The following is a 16,315-nucleotide window of genomic DNA, read 5'->3' on the forward strand; positions in this document are numbered from 1 at the left end:
TGTCACCTTTCTCTCCCTTCCACCACCCTAGGCTATGTCTGTTCTGTGAAAGTCAGACTAATGTGAAATGGATGAAAGCAGCTGTGGCCTTTGCACACAGGTATCATTAAAATAGAGTGGCTACTCCGCCATCAGACTCAACAAACACTGGTATTTCCCCAAAGTGCCTCTAACACGCACGGCCCTGCTGCTTTCAGTGGCGGCATTTTAATTTGACTTCAAACCCAGGAACTGAGATGTCTCCAGCTTGTCTGCCTCCAACTCTGACATGGTCTCTCAAGGCCAGAGCAAACCCAGGGCTCTCTCCTCTGCAGCACTAGGTAGCGTGAGAGACAGATGTGGTTTCAGTCAGGGTTTTAAATGGCCCTCACTGTAAAGCTGCTCTGTAATTATTCAGATGGGCCAGCATGTCACCTTCCCCCTTCTCAGGGGTCTCCAACTCAAGAAAACCAGAATGCAATGACAGCTCATGTTTGATGGGATATGTGCAAAAATACATATTTAGTGGATTTGTGAAAAACTATAGGGGAACTATATGCACGACAAAACTATATGCACGAACACCCACAAACACCCAGGTGCAGGGATTCCCATGGGTGAGGCAGCGAGTCCGGGCCATGTCAAAGGGAGAGCCCGCCTATCCCCAGGGCTGGATCCCGCTGTGCAGGGGCAGTAGGAAGGGAGGTGAAACCCCACATGTGGCCATAGCCATCGGTGGGACCAGTAGGGTTTTGGCTGGCGCAGAGCTTGCCCCAAGAGATGTCCATGGAGCTCAGCAGCTCTTGGGGACAACAGCTTGCATGCATCTGTGTATACTAGGAAGCAGCAGTTTTCCTCAGCTGTGTGCACAGCTGGGTGCCACCAGCACCTACCTTGCACAGAAGGCGGCTCACACTTGCTCCCTCTGCATGGACCTTCCCACTTGACAGAAAGAAGGGCTCAGCAGCACCAGCTGAGCTCACAACCTGTGAGCCCTTCCCAATCAGCCCTGCTCTCAGCAAGGTCTGCAATGGCTTTTTATCTCATGAAGCTCTAATTTTTTTCCCTTTACTGTCAGTGTGTCAATTTTTTTCCCCAACATGGCTGATGATTATTTTTTTAAACAAAGTACAGTACCAGTGTGTCAGGTTCCAGATTAAGATCTGCCTTATTAGTAAATCTAGAAATTAAATGCAGTCAGTCCTGAGAGGGACCCACCTTATTAGTAACTTCAATGCAGTCAGTCCCGAGAGGGACCCGCCTGATTCAATACAGTCAGTCCATGTGGGACCCGCCTGATTAATCACCCGGCATAAATCACCCCCAAAATCCTGACCAAAGATAAAATAGATTCGTGATCCTTGAGTTCGGACAAAGCACAACCGAGGCACAGTATCAATAAACTTAACTTTGACTTTATTAAGTCCAACAATGAGTCAAATTAGTGAGCAAGGAAGGGGGGGAGAGAGAGAGAGAGAGAGAGAAGTAAGTAAAAGGAAGAGAGGAAAAGAGATCAGCTGAGAGGGAAAGGATAGTCACAGAATCACAGAATCACAGAATCAACCAGGTTGGAAGAGACCTCAGGGATCATCGAGTCCAACCGTTGCCCTGACACCACCATGTCAACTAGACCATGGCACTAAGTGCCATGTCCAGTCTTTTCTTAAACACATCCAGAGATGGTGACTCCACCACCTCCCTGGGCAGCCCATTCCAATGTCTAATGACCCTTTCTGAGAAGAAATTCTTCCTAATGTCCAACCTGAACCTCCCCTGGCGAAGCTTGAGGCTGTGTCCTCTTGTCCTATCGCTAGTTGCCTGGGAGAAGAGGCCGACTCCCACTTCACTACAACCTCCCTTCAGGTAGTTGTAGACTGCAATAAGGTCACCTCTGAGCCTCCTCTTCTCCAGGCTAAACAACCCCAGCTCCCTCAGCTGTTCCTCATAGGTCAGACCCTCCAGACCCTTCACCAGCTTGGTCGCCCTCCTATGGACTCGCTCCAACACCTCAACATCTTTCTTGAAGTGCAGGGCTCAGAACTGGACACAGGATTCAAGGTGCGGCCTCACCAGTGCCGAGTACAGAGGGACGATCACTTCCCTAGACCGGCTGGCTACACTATTCCTAATAGAGGCCAGGATGCCATTGGCCTTCTTGGCCACCTGGGCACACTGCTGGCTCATGTTTAGCTGGCTGTCGATCAGCACCCCCAGGTCTCTTTCCACCGGGTCGCTTTCTAACCACTCTTCCCCCAGCCTGTAGCGCTGCATGGGGTTGTTGTGGCCAAAGTGTAAGACCTGGCACTTGTTCTTGTTGAACCTCATGCGTTGGTCTCGGCCCATCTAGCTAACCTGTCCAGATCCCTCTGTAGGGCCTTCCTACCCTCCAGCAGATCGACACTCCCACCCAGCTTGGTGTCATCTGCAAGTTTGCTGAGGGTGCACTCAATCCCTACATCTAGATCATCTATAAAGATACTGAACAGCACCGGCCCCAGAACTGAGCCCTGGGGAACACCGCTAGTGACCGGCCGCCAGTTGGACTTTGCCCCATTCACCACCACTCTCTGGGCTCGGCCATCCAGCCAGTTTTTAACCCATCGAAGAGTCCACCCATCCAAGCCCCGGGCAGCTAGTTTGTCTAGGAGGATGCTGTGGGAGACAGTGTCGAATGCCTTACTGAAGTCTAGATAGACTACATCCACAGCCCTGCCCTCATCTACTAAGCGGGTCACTTGGTCATAGAAGGAGACCAGGTTGGTCGAGCAGGACCTGCCTTTCATGAATCCATGTTGGCTGGCCCCGATGCCCTGATTGTCCTGCATGTGCCGTGTAATGGCACTCAGGATGATCTGTTCCATCACCTTGCCTGGCACCGAGGTCAGGCTGACAGGCCTATAGTTCCCTGGATCGTCCTTCCGACCCTTCTTGTAGATGGGCGTTACATTTGCTAATTTCCAGTCAGCTGGAACTTCTCCAGTTAACCAGGACTGCCGGTAGATAATCGAGAGTGGTTTGGCAAGTTCATTTGCCAGTTCCTTCATTACTCTGGGGTGAATCCCATCTGGGCCCATAGCCTTGTGGGTGTCCAACTGGCACAGCAGGTCACTAACCGTCTCCTCCTGGATCATGGGGGGTTCACACAGCCCCCTGTCCCTAACTTCAGGCTCTGGGGGCCGAGTCTCCTGAGGACAACCGGTCTTGACATTAAAGACCGAGGCAAAGAAGGCATTGAGCACCTCTGCCTTTTCCTCATCCCCTGACACTACACTACCCTCCTCATTTAGCAAGTGGTGGAGGCTCTCCTTGACCCTCCTTTTGCTGTTGATGTATTTGTAGAAGCTTTTTTTGTTATCTTTGACAGTAGCAGCCAAATCAAGCTCTAATTGAGCTTTGGCCTTTCTAATCTTCTCCCTACACGACCTGGCAACGTCCCTATAGACCTCCCGAGTTACCCGACCCTTCTTCCAGAGCAAATAGGCTCTCTTTTTTTCCCTAAGTTCTAGCCTAAGTTCTCTGTTTAACCAGGCCGGTCTTTTTCCCCGATGGCTTGTCTTCCTACACACTGGGACAGCCTGCTCCTGAATATTTAGCATTTCCCTTTTGAAGCATGTCCAGCCTTCCTGGACTCCTTTGCCCTTCAGGACTGACTCCCAAGGGACTGGGTCCACCAGCCTCTTAAACAGGCTAAAGTCTGCCCGCCGGAAATCTAAGGCAGAAGTTCTGCTCTTGCCCCTCCTTACTTCCCCCACTATCGAAAACTCTAACATTTCGTGGTCGCTATTCCCAAGACGGCCACCGACCCTCACATCTCCCACTAGTCCTTCTCTGTTCACAAACAACAGGTCAAGCAGGGCCCCTCCTCTAGTGGGCTCATTTACCACTTGCATGAGGAAGTTGTCCTCCACACATTCGAGGAATCTCCTAGATTGCTTCCTCTCTGCCATGTTGTATTTCCAGCAGACATCCGGCAAGTTGAAGTCGCCCATGAGCACAAGGGCCGGTGACCGGGCGGCTTCTGACAGCCGCTTGTAAAGCACCTCGTCCGCCTGCTCATCCTGGTTGGGTGGTCTATAACAGACTCCCACCGTAATGTCCACCCTGTCGACCTTCCCCCTGATCTTTACCCATAAACATTCAACCTTGTCATCCTCACCATCTTCACAGAATCACAGAATCACAGAATGTTAGGGATTGGAAGGGACCTCGAAAGATCATCTAGTCCAATCCCCCTGCCGGGGCAGGATTGCCTAGACCATATCACACAGGAACGCATCCAGGCGGGTTTTGAATGTCTCCAGAGAAGGAGACTCCACAACCTCTCTGGGCAGCCTGTTCCAGTGTTCGGTCACCCTCACCGTAAAGAAGTTTTTCCTCATATTTATGTGGAACCTCCTGTGTTCCAGCTTGCACCCATTGCCCCTTGTCCTGTCAAGGGATGTCACTGAGAAGAGCCTGGCTCCATCCTCATGACACTTGCCCTTTACATATTTATAAACATTAATGAGGTCACCCCTCAGTCTCCTCTTCTCCAAGCTAAAGAGACCCAGCTCCCTCAGCCTCTCCTCATAAGGGAGATGTTCCACTCCCTTAATCATCTTCGTGGCTCTGCACTGGACTCTCTCTAGCAGTTCCCTGTCCTTCTTGAACTGAGGGGCCCAGAACTGGACACAATATTCCAGATGCGGCCTCACCAGGGCAGAGTAGAGGGGGAGGAGAACCTCTCTTGTCCTGCTAACCACACCCCTTCTAATACAGCCCAGGATGCCATTGGCCTTCTTGGCCACAAGGGCACACTGCTGGCTCATGGTCATCCTGTTGTCCACTAGGACCCCCAGGTCCCTTTCCCCTACGCTGGTCTCCAACAGGTCTGCCCCCAACTCGTACTGGTACATGGGGCTGTTCTTGCCCAGATGCAGGACTCTACACTTGCCCTTGTTATATTTCATTAAATTTCTCCCCGCCCAACTCTCCAGCCTGTCCAGGTCTCTCTGAATGGCTGCGCAGCCTTCCGTTGTGTCAGCCACTCCTCCCAGTTTTGTGTCATCAGCGAACTTGCTGACAGTGCACTCTAATCCCTCATCCAAGTCATTAATGAATATATTGAATAGTACTGATCGCAGTACCAACCCTTGAGGGACTCCGCTAGACACAGGCCTCCAACTGGACTCAATCCCATTGACCACCACTCTCTGGCTTCTTTCCTTCAGCCAGTTCACAATCCACCTCACTACACCTCACTCTTCCTCAATTTCGACACAGTCCAAGCACTCCCTAACATACAGCGCTACCCCACCGCCTCTCCTGCTTCGCCTGTCCCTCTTAAAGAGCTTATAGCCATCCATAGCAGCACTCCAGTCATGAGAGTCATCCCACCACGTTTCTGTGATGGCAACCACATCATAACCTTCCTGCTGTACAGTGGCTTCTAGCTCTTCCTGTTTGTTGCCCATACTGCGTGCATTGGTGTAAATGCACTTCAGCTGGGCTAGCGGCCTTGCCCCCGATGCAGGCCTGTCACCCCTAGGTTCATTTGTGGCTGCCCTGGTCTTATCCCCCTCCCCCATCGAACCTAGTTTAAAGACCTCTTAACCAGCCCTGCCAACTTCTGGGCCATAACCCTTTTCCCCTTCTGACTTAGCTGTTCCCCATCCAGCATAAGCAGGCCCGGTGCCATGAAAGCCGCCCCGTGGTCAACGAACCCAAAATCCCACCTATGGCACCAGTCTCTTAGCCACATATTAATCTGTTGTACTTTCATAGTCTTTTCCCTATTTTCACCTAACACCGAAGGAATTGAAGAGAATATCACCTGTGCACCTACCCCCTTCACCAAACGCCCCAGGGCCCTGAAGTCCCTTTTGATAGCCCTGGGTCTTCTCTCTTCAATCTCATCCCTACCCACCTGGAATACTAATAGTGGGTAGTAGTCACAGGGCCTCACCAGTTCAGGAAGCCTCCTGGCAACATCCCTTACCCGAGCCCCAGGGAGGCAGCAGACTTCCCTGTGAGTCGGGTCTGGCCTGCATATGGGGCCCTCCGTTCCCCTTAGCAGGGAGTCGCCTATAACAATTACTTTTCTTTTCTCCTTTTTGGAGCTGGTTGCAACCCTCTTACTTGGTTGCTTCTGTTTACGTAGCCCCATATAAGGTCCTTCACCTAGATTCGTGTCTTCCTGACACTCAGGAAGATGCTCAGGCTCCAGCACCTCATACCTATTCTGCAGGGGGACGCGGGGAGGGGAAGAAGGTCGGGATGGGATTCGCCTGCCACCCCGAGCAGGGACGTGCCTCCATTCCCCCCCATCCCCTAGGTCTCCTCCTGCTCCTTGTGGAGGAGGAAGAGGATCCTCTACTACCCGGGGAGCATTAGGCCCATCCGTTTTCCCCAGGACAGGCAGGGAACAGCACTGCCCGCCATCCTCTTCCTGGGATGCTCCTGTGCTCCTTAACTTTTCCACCTCCTCCTTGAGTTGGGCCACCAAGGAGATCAGGTCGTCGACCTGTTCGCACCTCACACAGGTGAGGTCTCCGTTACCCTCGAGTGCCAGGGCCAGGCTCTGGCACTCCCTGCAGCCTGACACCTGCACCTCTGCATGCTTCCGCAGCAGGTCCGTTTGGGTTGCCATGTCTTTTCTGGCACCCACAAGGGACTTAGGGCCCCGCCGAGTGGAAACCATACCTTCCTGCCTGCCTACTCTGCTCGCCCTGCCTGCGCGAACTGCCGCGCAAACTGCCACGCTCCTGTTTGTGCGCTCCTGTTCGCCATGCTCCAGGTCGCTCGCGCTCCCCAGGGAAGTCACCACCCTGGATCCCACGGCGTCCTGTGGGTCCTCTGTTGATTCTCGGCAGTCGGGGCTCAGCGTGCGCGCGGTGGGGCAAAACGGCCTCTCTAATAGAGAATTTTTGCAGAGTCATGCTGACGTGGAGCCGCCAGTCATAGTTTGCACCACTCACAGGCCCGAGGGTGTGCCAGGTCCGGTTCCCGCACCGTAGGATTGGCCCATTGCCAGGTTGACGCCCGATATCCCGGATGGGTCTCTGCGGAGGGGGTGGAGGGCTGGAGGGCGGAGACTCACTCACCCCTAGTCGGCGACTAACTTCTTGCCTCAGAAAATGTCATCAAGGTCAGGTAGTCCTGTACCCCAGAAGATGGCGTCTGAGCACGTGGGATAGGACGGTTTCTGAGACAATGCTGAAAGAAAAAAAAAAAAGGGGGACAAGGAACAGATCCCCACACCACCCTGTGGCTCAGAAATCATCAATGTCAGTTGTTCGATTCCAGGGGGTGTAGAAAGGTAAGGATAGAAAAAGATAAGAGGTTAAAAGAAGGAAAAGGGAAGAGAAAAGCATACAAGGAAATAAAGATAAGTCCAATGACTTGCCATTGATATCATTCTAATAAACAGAATGAGACACCTCCTCTTCTTTACAGAAGTCTAACAACATCATCAATAACGACAAACAACTTTTGATAAAATTATGATACAGTTATAACATGTCGTAAACAAAATGAGAAAAGAGTTATATAATGTAACCACATCTCCATTATCATCAATTTTCAAGCAACAATTAGAGTCATTTAATTTTGCACAAACTCCTCCTTCTTCTGCTAGCAGGTAATCGAGAACCAGCCAATGTTGATTGGTTCTCGAGCACCGCTGATTGGTTCATTGGTGTTCCAGGTTGCGGGTCCATAATACTCAATAATTTGTTGGGGATCATATAATTTGATTCCCAGTTCTTGGCTGTCAATTTCCAGAAGTAAGAAGAATGGTGGTCATATCATCCCAATATAACATACCCCAGGCCAATTTTTTGGTAACATTTTGTATGCATGGTGCCCGCAAATCCAGTAATGACCTTTCAGGGTTTGCATCCCATTTGCGAAGGACTGACTTGGCCATAATCTGGCAGGGCAGTAGTCCTTTGACTCAGATGGTTCCCAGGCCAAAGGGGTCCCCTGTCACGTCACGGTTAATGCGATTCATTTCATTCCATCACCATTTACATTACCATGCTCCTGCCCATTGTTTCCAAACACAATTTGCACCTAATATTTCCCCAAAGTGAGTGTAATTAGTGGGGGACCGGAAAACCTTCTCCCACCAGGGACTGATTGTACCACCCTCCCTTTTGGGTTTGACTAATACAATAGCGACCAGGAGCAGGGTATTGTATGGGCCAAGATGAGGGTTCTCGCCGGGCATGCTTTGAACAGTACAGACGAGACAACATACAACTGCCCAAAACAGTTTTGCCAGTGGTGATAAAGGCATACTGCAAAGATTATTAAAGCTATACAATTTAAAACTATACACACAATCAAAACTTCCATTAAATGTTACTATCTTCTTCTCTGAACTTCTATCTTACAACCTGTAAAAAAGGAAACTTCTCGGTCCTATTAGTGAAAGAACCAGATGAGGTTTTGGTTAAAATGATGGAACAATCCATAGTGTATTAATTTTATGCTCCTTTCCCAGGGCATCTTTTGCTTTCCAAGCGTATTCATTAAACGGGGTAACAAGTACCAGTGGAACTTCTCCCACGGTAGGGAGTTTTACCAGTACTGGTTGGCCTGGATGATAAGATGAATTTATGGGATGATCTGGGCCTTTGGGGGCAGGTATAATTGTCGGGGGCTCCAGATAAAAAGCTGTAATTTTTGGACTTACAAATTTTCCCCAACGGTTGTTTACCAAAGTGAGAGCATCCCACAACCGGCCTGCCCATCCTGGGTCATGCGGTTTTAGAAATCGCTTTAGTAAACCATTGGTCCTTTCCACTATCCCATTTGCTTGGGGGTAGTAGGGAGTGTGGAAAGTCCATTTGATTCCTTCTTCGGTTGCCCAATCTTGAACAACCTTAGCTGTAAAATGTGAACCATTATCCGATTGAATTGATTGAGGTTTTGGGAAAGAACTAAACCATCCTTTTAAGGCTTGGACTGTGTTTGCCCCAGTGGCTCGGGCAAACGCTTCTGCCTGTACCAGTCCTGATACTACTTCCACTCCCACTAACACATATTGTTTTCCTTCTGATTTGCGGAAAGGCCCGATATAATCTATTTGCCATGTTTCCTACAGTCCTTTTCCGCTTTTAATGTGTAAGGGAGGGCTGTCTAGGGGATGTCTGTCGAGTCGGTTGCGGCATAAACTGCACTCAGAAATACATGTTCGACAGTTTTCTCTTCTGACAGGCCAGCCTCGAGCTTGTGCCTCGCAGTAAAGATCTTTGGCTCCTGTGTGTCCTCGTTTGACATGCAGCCACTCCAATAGTCTCTCCCAATTTTCTGTTATTGGTTAATTTTGTAAGGGAGCTAAACGAGACAATTCGTCTGCTTTATTGTTCAATTGGCTAGCTAGATCATCACTGTTTTGGTGAGAGGCCACCAGGTTATGGCAAAATTCCCTCGTTTGGCAATTCTTAAAATGTCCTGCCACTTTTCCTTCTGCCATACCGGTACCCAGTTTACTTCCCATCCATTTTTCTCCCAGAAAGGAAGCCACTCGGTGCACCCCTTGAAGACAGCAAAAGAATCAGTATAGATATAGACAGGAGAAGAAGATTGAGCCTCATGTTGGAAAACACTCCAAACAGCAATTAATTCACCCACTTGTGCACTACCTTCACCTTCAGTTATGATTTTCTCATCAGTCTGGGCTTGTAAGGCAGCGGCTCGATACTTCCACACTTTTCCCTCATGTTTGGCTGAGGCATCAGTGAACCAGGCATTCGGTAATTGCTTGGAAAATGGAGGCGCTACTTGTATGAGTGGAGGTGGGAGGTTATTCTCACGATCTGGAGAGAATTCCTCCTGTATAGCTAGTTTTTAGGTGTGCCTTCTGATACATTAAAGATGCCACAATAATGTTCAATTTGTGCATACCATTTCCGCACGGATGCTCGTTGTGCCACCCCGTCAGGGGGAGGAGTCCCTGCTAAAATTGGTTTTATTACCTTAAAGGGGTCTCTGAGAAGGATTGGTTGCTGACGAATGGTGCACTTGGCCTCTCATAGCGCTAAGCTTACCACAAACAATCCTATTATCCACAACACTTTCCTTCGAGATGTACGATCTCTCTTTAAATTATATTCTCTACAATTCCTTTGGTGTTAGGTGAAAATAGGGAAAGGACTATGAAAGTACAACAGATTAATATGTGGCTAAGAGACTGGTGCCATAGGTGGGATTTTGGGTTCGTTGACCATGGGGGGGCTTTCATGGCACCGGGCCTGCTTATGCTGGATGGGGAACAGCTAAGTCAGAAGGGGAAAAGGGTTATGGCCCAGAAGTTGGCAGGGCTGGTTAAGAGGTCTTTAAACTAGGTTCAATGGGGGAGGGGGATAAGACCAGGGCAACTGCAAATGAACTTAGGGGCGACAGGCCTGCATCGGGGGCAAGGCCGCTAGCCCAGCTGAAGTGCATTTACACCAATGCACGCAGTATGGGCAACAAACAGGAAGAGCTAGAAGCCACTGTACAGCAGGAAGGTTATGATGTGGTTGCCATCACAGAAACGTGGTGGGATGACTCTCATGACTGGAGTGCTGCTATGGATGGCTATAAGCTCTTTAAGAGGGACAGGCAAAGCAGGAGAGGCGGTGGGGTAGCGCTGTATGTTAGGGAGTGCTTGGACTGTGTCGAAATTGAGGAAGATGATGAGAATGACAAGCTTGAATGTCTATGGGTAAAGATCAGGGGGAAGGTCGGCAGGGTGGACATTACGGTGGGAGTCTGTTATAGACCACCCAACCAGGATGAGCAGGCGGACGAGGTGCTTTACAAGCGGCTGTCAGAAGCCACCCGGTCGCCGGCCCTTGTGCTCGTGGGCGACTTCAACTTGCCGGATGTCAGCTGGAAATTCAACATGGCAGAGAGGAAGCAATCTAGGAGGTTCCTCGAATGTGTGGAGGACAACTTCCTCATGCAAGTGGTAAATGAGCCCACTAGAGGAGGGGCCCTGCTTGACCTGTTGTTTGTGAACAGAGAAGGACTAGTGGGAGATGTGAGGGTCGGTGGCCGTCTTGGGAATAGCGACCACGAAATGTTAGAGTTTTCGATAGTGGGGGAAGTAAGGAGGGGCAAGAGCAGAACTTCTGCCTTAGATTTCCGGCGGGCAGACTTTAGCCTGTTTAAGAGGCTGGTGGACCCAGTCCCTTGGGAATCGGTCCTGAAGGGCAAAGGAGTCCAGGAAGGCTGGACATGCTTCAAAAGGGAAATGCTAAATATTCAGGAGCAGGCTGTCCCAGTGTGTAGGAAGACAAGCCATCGGGGAAAAAGACCGGCCTGGTTAAACAGAGAACTTAGGCTAGAACTTAGGGAAAAAAAGAGAGCCTATTTGCTCTGGAAGAAGGGTCGGGTAACTCGGGAGGTCTATAGGGACGTTGCCAGGTCGTGTAGGGAGAAGATTAGAAAGGCCAAAGCTCAATTAGAGCTTGATTTGGCTGCTACGGTCAAAGATAACAAAAAAAGCTTCTACAAATACATCAACAGCAAAAGGAGGGTCAAGGAGAGCCTCCACCACTTGCTAAATGAGGAGGGTAGTGTAGTGTCAGGGGCTGAGGAAAAGGCAGAGGTGCTCAATGCCTTCTTTGCCTCGGTCTTTAATGTCAAGACCGGTTGTCCTCAGGAGACTCGGCCCCCAGAGCCTGAAGTTAGGGACAGGGGGCTGTGTGAACCCCCCATGATCCAGGAGGAGACGGTTAGTGACCTGCTGTGCCAATTGGACACCCACAAGGCTATGGGCCCAGATGGGATTCACCCCAGAGTAATGAAGGAACTGGCAAATGAACTTGCCAAACCACTCTCGATTATCTACCGGCAGTCCTGGTTAACTGGAGAAGTTCCAGCTGACTGGAAATTAGCAAATGTAACGCCCATCTACAAGAAGGGTCGGAAGGACGATCCAGGGAACTATAGGCCTGTCAGCCTGACCTCAGTGCCAGGCAAGGTGATGGAACAGATCATCCTGAGTGCCATTACACGGCACATGCAGGACAATCGGGGCATCGGGACCAGCCAACATGGATTCATGAAAGGCAGGTCCTGCTCGACCAACCTGGTCTCCTTCTATGACCAAGTGACCCGCTTAGTAGATGAGGGCAGGGCTGTGGATGTAGTCTATCTAGACTTCAGTAAGGCATTCGACACTGTCTCCCACAGCATCCTCCTAGACAAACTAGCTGCCCGGGGCTTGGATGGGTGGACTCTTCGATGGGTTAAAAACTGGCTGGATGGCCGAGCCCAGAGAGTGGTGGTGAATGGGGCAAAGTCCAATTGGCGGCCGGTCACTAGCGGTGTTCCCCAGGGCTCAGTTCTGGGGCCGATGCTGTTCAATATCTTTATAGATGATCTAGACGTAGGGATTGAGTGCACCCTCAGCAAATTTGCAGATGACACCAAGCTGGGTGGGAGTATCGATCTGCTGGAGGGTAGGAAGGCCCTACAGAGGGATCTGGACAGGTTAGATAGATGGGTCGAGACCAACGGCATGAGGTTCAACAAGAACAAGTGCCAGGTCTTACACTTCGGCCACAACAACCCCATGCAGCGCTACAGGCTGGGGGAAGAGTGGTTAGAAAGCGGCCCGGTGGAAAGAGACCTGGGGGTGCTGATCGACAGCCGGCTCAACATGAGCCAGCAGTGTGCCCAGGTGGCCAAGAAGGCCAATGGCATCCTGGCCTCTATTAGGAATAGTGTAGCCAGCCGGTCTAGGGAAGTGATCGTCCCTCTGTACTCGGCACTGGTGAGGCCGCACCTTGAATCCTGTGTCCAGTTCTGGGCCCCGCACTTCAAGAAAGACGTTGATGTGTTGGAGCGAGTCCAGAGGAGGGCAACCAAGCTGGTGAAGGGTCTGGAGGGTCTGACCTATGAGGAACGGCTGAGGGAGCTGGGGTTGTTTAGCCTGGAGAAGAGGAGGCTCAGAGGTAACCTTATTGCAGTCTACAACTACCTGAAGGGAGGTTGTAGTGAAGTGGGAGTCGGCCTCTTCTCCCAGGCAACTAGTGATAGGACAAGAGGACACAGCCTCAAGCTTCGCCAGGGGAGGTTCAGGTTGGACATTAGGAAGAATTTCTTTTCAGAAAGGGTTATTAGACATTGGAATGGGCTGCCCAGGGAGGTGGTGGAGTCACCATCTCTGGATGTGTTTAAGAAAAGACTGGACATGGCACTTATTGCCATGGTCTAGTTGACATGGTGGTGTCAGGGCAATGGTTGGACTCGATGATCCCAGAGGTCTCTTCTAAGCTGGTTGATTCTGTGATTCTGTAAATTCACCAGGTTTGGGGGGAGAGGGCCTCACCAGAGGAAACTTCACCTCCGTACGCCTCACATTTTTAGGTTCTGATCTCACTGGGCCATATTTCCGCGCATTGTTAATCAATTCTTGAGCTACTTCCCCCCACGTCCACACTTTTTGTCCCAGGATATGGCAATCCGGGGTTAAAGCTCCGGTTAAAGCAGCTGTCACCCGTGCACTCTGAGGGGTATTTCTGATAGTGCCTTGCAATTGAATTCCTAAGGGTTTCAATGAATCAGGCAAACCTCTAACCAGGGGAGTCATCCTCTCAGGATCTACCGGTATCATCATTGGGGATTCCTGCCTAAACTTCAATTCCCGATCATACATCATCTGCAAACAAGCCGCCTTGTGCACATTCTGCACAAGCTGATCCAGCGAGCCTGTAAGCCCAAGAGGATCTCCCCTCTCCAAGGGATTTAAACCTCCAGCCCAATAAGCTGCTCGCTGGGTGAGAGACCAAGGGGCCCTATGATCACCGGTAGTCAAAAACACTCCAGGTCCCCAATATCCCTCAGCTTCTCTTTCACTCAACAGAATCTGATCACCACCAGTTAACGACACTCTCCACACATACTCTGTCTCAGACTCCTTCGGATTGCGCGAATATTCTTTTTTCAACTTAGCCATTTCAGTTGCTCTATACGGCACCTCCTTAGTAACCATCTTAGGGTTATTGTCCTCACTATCCTCATAAGCATATTCTACCTTGACCAGCGGTCGAAGGGGTTGCGGAGGACCCTGCGGTAAATCATATCGCGTCCTCACTTCCTCTAGTTCTCCATTGGGGCACAAACTATCCCTTTTGTGACAATCACCATGGGACAGGGCTGCATCAGTTCCCTGTTGATGATTCCGTCGCCCCCTGCAGTCACAAGCAAGTAACTTTTCTACAAAAGCCTCCTGCAAACACCTTACATTCTCCTGTTCGTTCCCTACTTCATCTTGCAGAGTTTTAACCTGTTCCTCCAATTCACAGTTTTTTTGCTCTAAATCTGCCACCCGCTCTTGCAACAACTGCACCAAAAGCTTTAGTGCCTGCGGCATCTCTGCCAGGTCTTCTAATTCCTGATTTTGGGTTTCAACAGCTGCATTCAGACTTGCGCCCATTCTCTCTAAGCTATTGATACCTTCCGAAACTCAAGGATCCTGTCCGTGACGCCAATTTAAAATGTCAGGTTCCAGATTAAGATCTGCCTTATTAGTAAATATAGAAATTAAATGCAGTCAGTCCTGAGAGGGACCCGCCCATTCAATGCAGTCAGTCCCGAGAGGGACCCACCTGATTCAATTGCAGTCAGTCCATGTGGGACCCGCCTGATTAATCACCTGGTATAAATCACCCCCAAAATCCTGACCAAAGATAAAATAGATTCGTGATCCTTGAGTTCGGACAAAGCACAACCGAGGCACGGTATCAATACACTTAACTTTGACTTTATTAAGTCCAACAATGAGTCAACTTAGTGAGCAAGGAAGGGAGAGAGAGAGAGAGAGAAGTAAGTAAAAGGAAGAGAGGAAAAGAGATCAGTTGAGAGGGAAAGGATAGTCACCACCCTGGATCCCACGGCATCCCGTGGGTCCTCTGTTGATTCTCGGCAGTCGGGGCTGGGCGCGCGCGCGGTGGGGCAAAACGGCCTCTCTAATAGAGAATTTTTGCAGAGTCATGCTTACGTGGAGCCGCCAGTCATAGTTTGTACCACTCACAGGCCCGAGGGCGTGCCAGGTCCGGTTCCCGCGCCGTAGGATTGGCCCATTGCCGGGTTGTCGCCCAATATCCCGGATGGGTCTCTGCGGAGGGGGTGGAGGGCTGGAGGGCGGAGACGTCACTCACCCCTAGTCGGCGACTAACTTCTTGCCTCAGAAAATGTCATCAAGGTCAGGTAGTCCTGTACCCCAGAAGATGGCGTCTGAGCACATGGGATAGGACGGTTTCTGAGACAATGCCGAAAAAAAAAGGGGGACAAGGAACAGATCCCCACCCCGTGACATTCTGACAGTGTCAATACAGCCAGAGTACACCCACCTGAGCTTTTCAACATGGGAAGTTAGGGCTGTTAAGAGTCAGACTGACAGCCTTGGTAAATTCAAGTCCTCTGTACAGCAGACAAGAAGTTATTAAACATAGACAAGGCTTTCAGGTCACCCAGTCCATCTCCCACCTTACTTTTTAATTGTCTCTCTCACCCAAGCTATAAATATCTGACTCTCCTAATCTTGTTTCCTCATTATGTCCATTCCAGCAGTCCTTGATCATTTTTATTACTCCTCACTGAAACCCCTCCAATCTGCCAGTAAACTCTCTCTGTTAATGAGATCCCCGTGCTGAAGGCACTAGTGCAAATAGAGAGGCACCAGACCCACTGACAAGGAGCCATTTCCTCCGCAATTTAGAGATGTCATCGCCTCCTCACCTGCAGCTCAAAAGTCGTCTGTTTTTGTTGCTATCAGGTATCATCGCCTCATGCTTTGTTCACTCTTCTCCTTCTGAGGGTTTCTTCTATCTGGGTCTCCCCCATCCCACAAGCATGTGTCTTTCAGATTGTTTTGAAGGTGGCTGAGTTCACAGATGATGCACCCCCAGGTTCATGCTCCATCCCAAATTGAATCCTGCAATCTTTTTTTCGTTTTTCTGCTTGGTATTTCTACTTCACATTATTTCTTCCTCCTCAACTCTTCTAAATTTAGCAGGGTCTCCTGGTTTCACTTACAGACTTCCTGCTTCCAAGAAACAGAGACATGATCTGAAGTGCAAGGAGACCAGGTACCCAGCCCAACACCTCCAAACAAGGCTCCTGAAAGTGTCAAAAGGGAAATACTGTGCAGATGAGGCCACACTGTCATCGTTCACAGCAACAGCATCTGCTCTAGAGTAAACCCTTCCAGATGCGTAAGTGCTGGAGAAAGTTCAAAAACAGGCCCCCAAAATCATGCAGAGGCTGGAAAACAGACATTAGGACACAAGGCGTAAAGGACCCCATCTCATCAAAGAGAAGGCTGAACCAGGAGTTTATCACGGTGTGTCGGAGG

General features: G+C 50.2%; 1 pseudogene; it reads right to left on the reverse strand.

Annotated features, from left to right (window-relative positions):
• The window catches only part of LOC137677207 (protein hinderin-like), a 149,653-nt pseudogene that overhangs the window by 15,135 nt on the left and 118,203 nt on the right, over positions 1-16,315 (reverse strand).

Source organism: Nyctibius grandis (assembly GCF_013368605.1).
Source record: "Nyctibius grandis isolate bNycGra1 chromosome W unlocalized genomic scaffold, bNycGra1.pri SUPER_W_unloc_3, whole genome shotgun sequence".
In the NCBI taxonomy this organism is placed as follows: domain Eukaryota; kingdom Metazoa; phylum Chordata; class Aves; order Nyctibiiformes; family Nyctibiidae; genus Nyctibius; species Nyctibius grandis.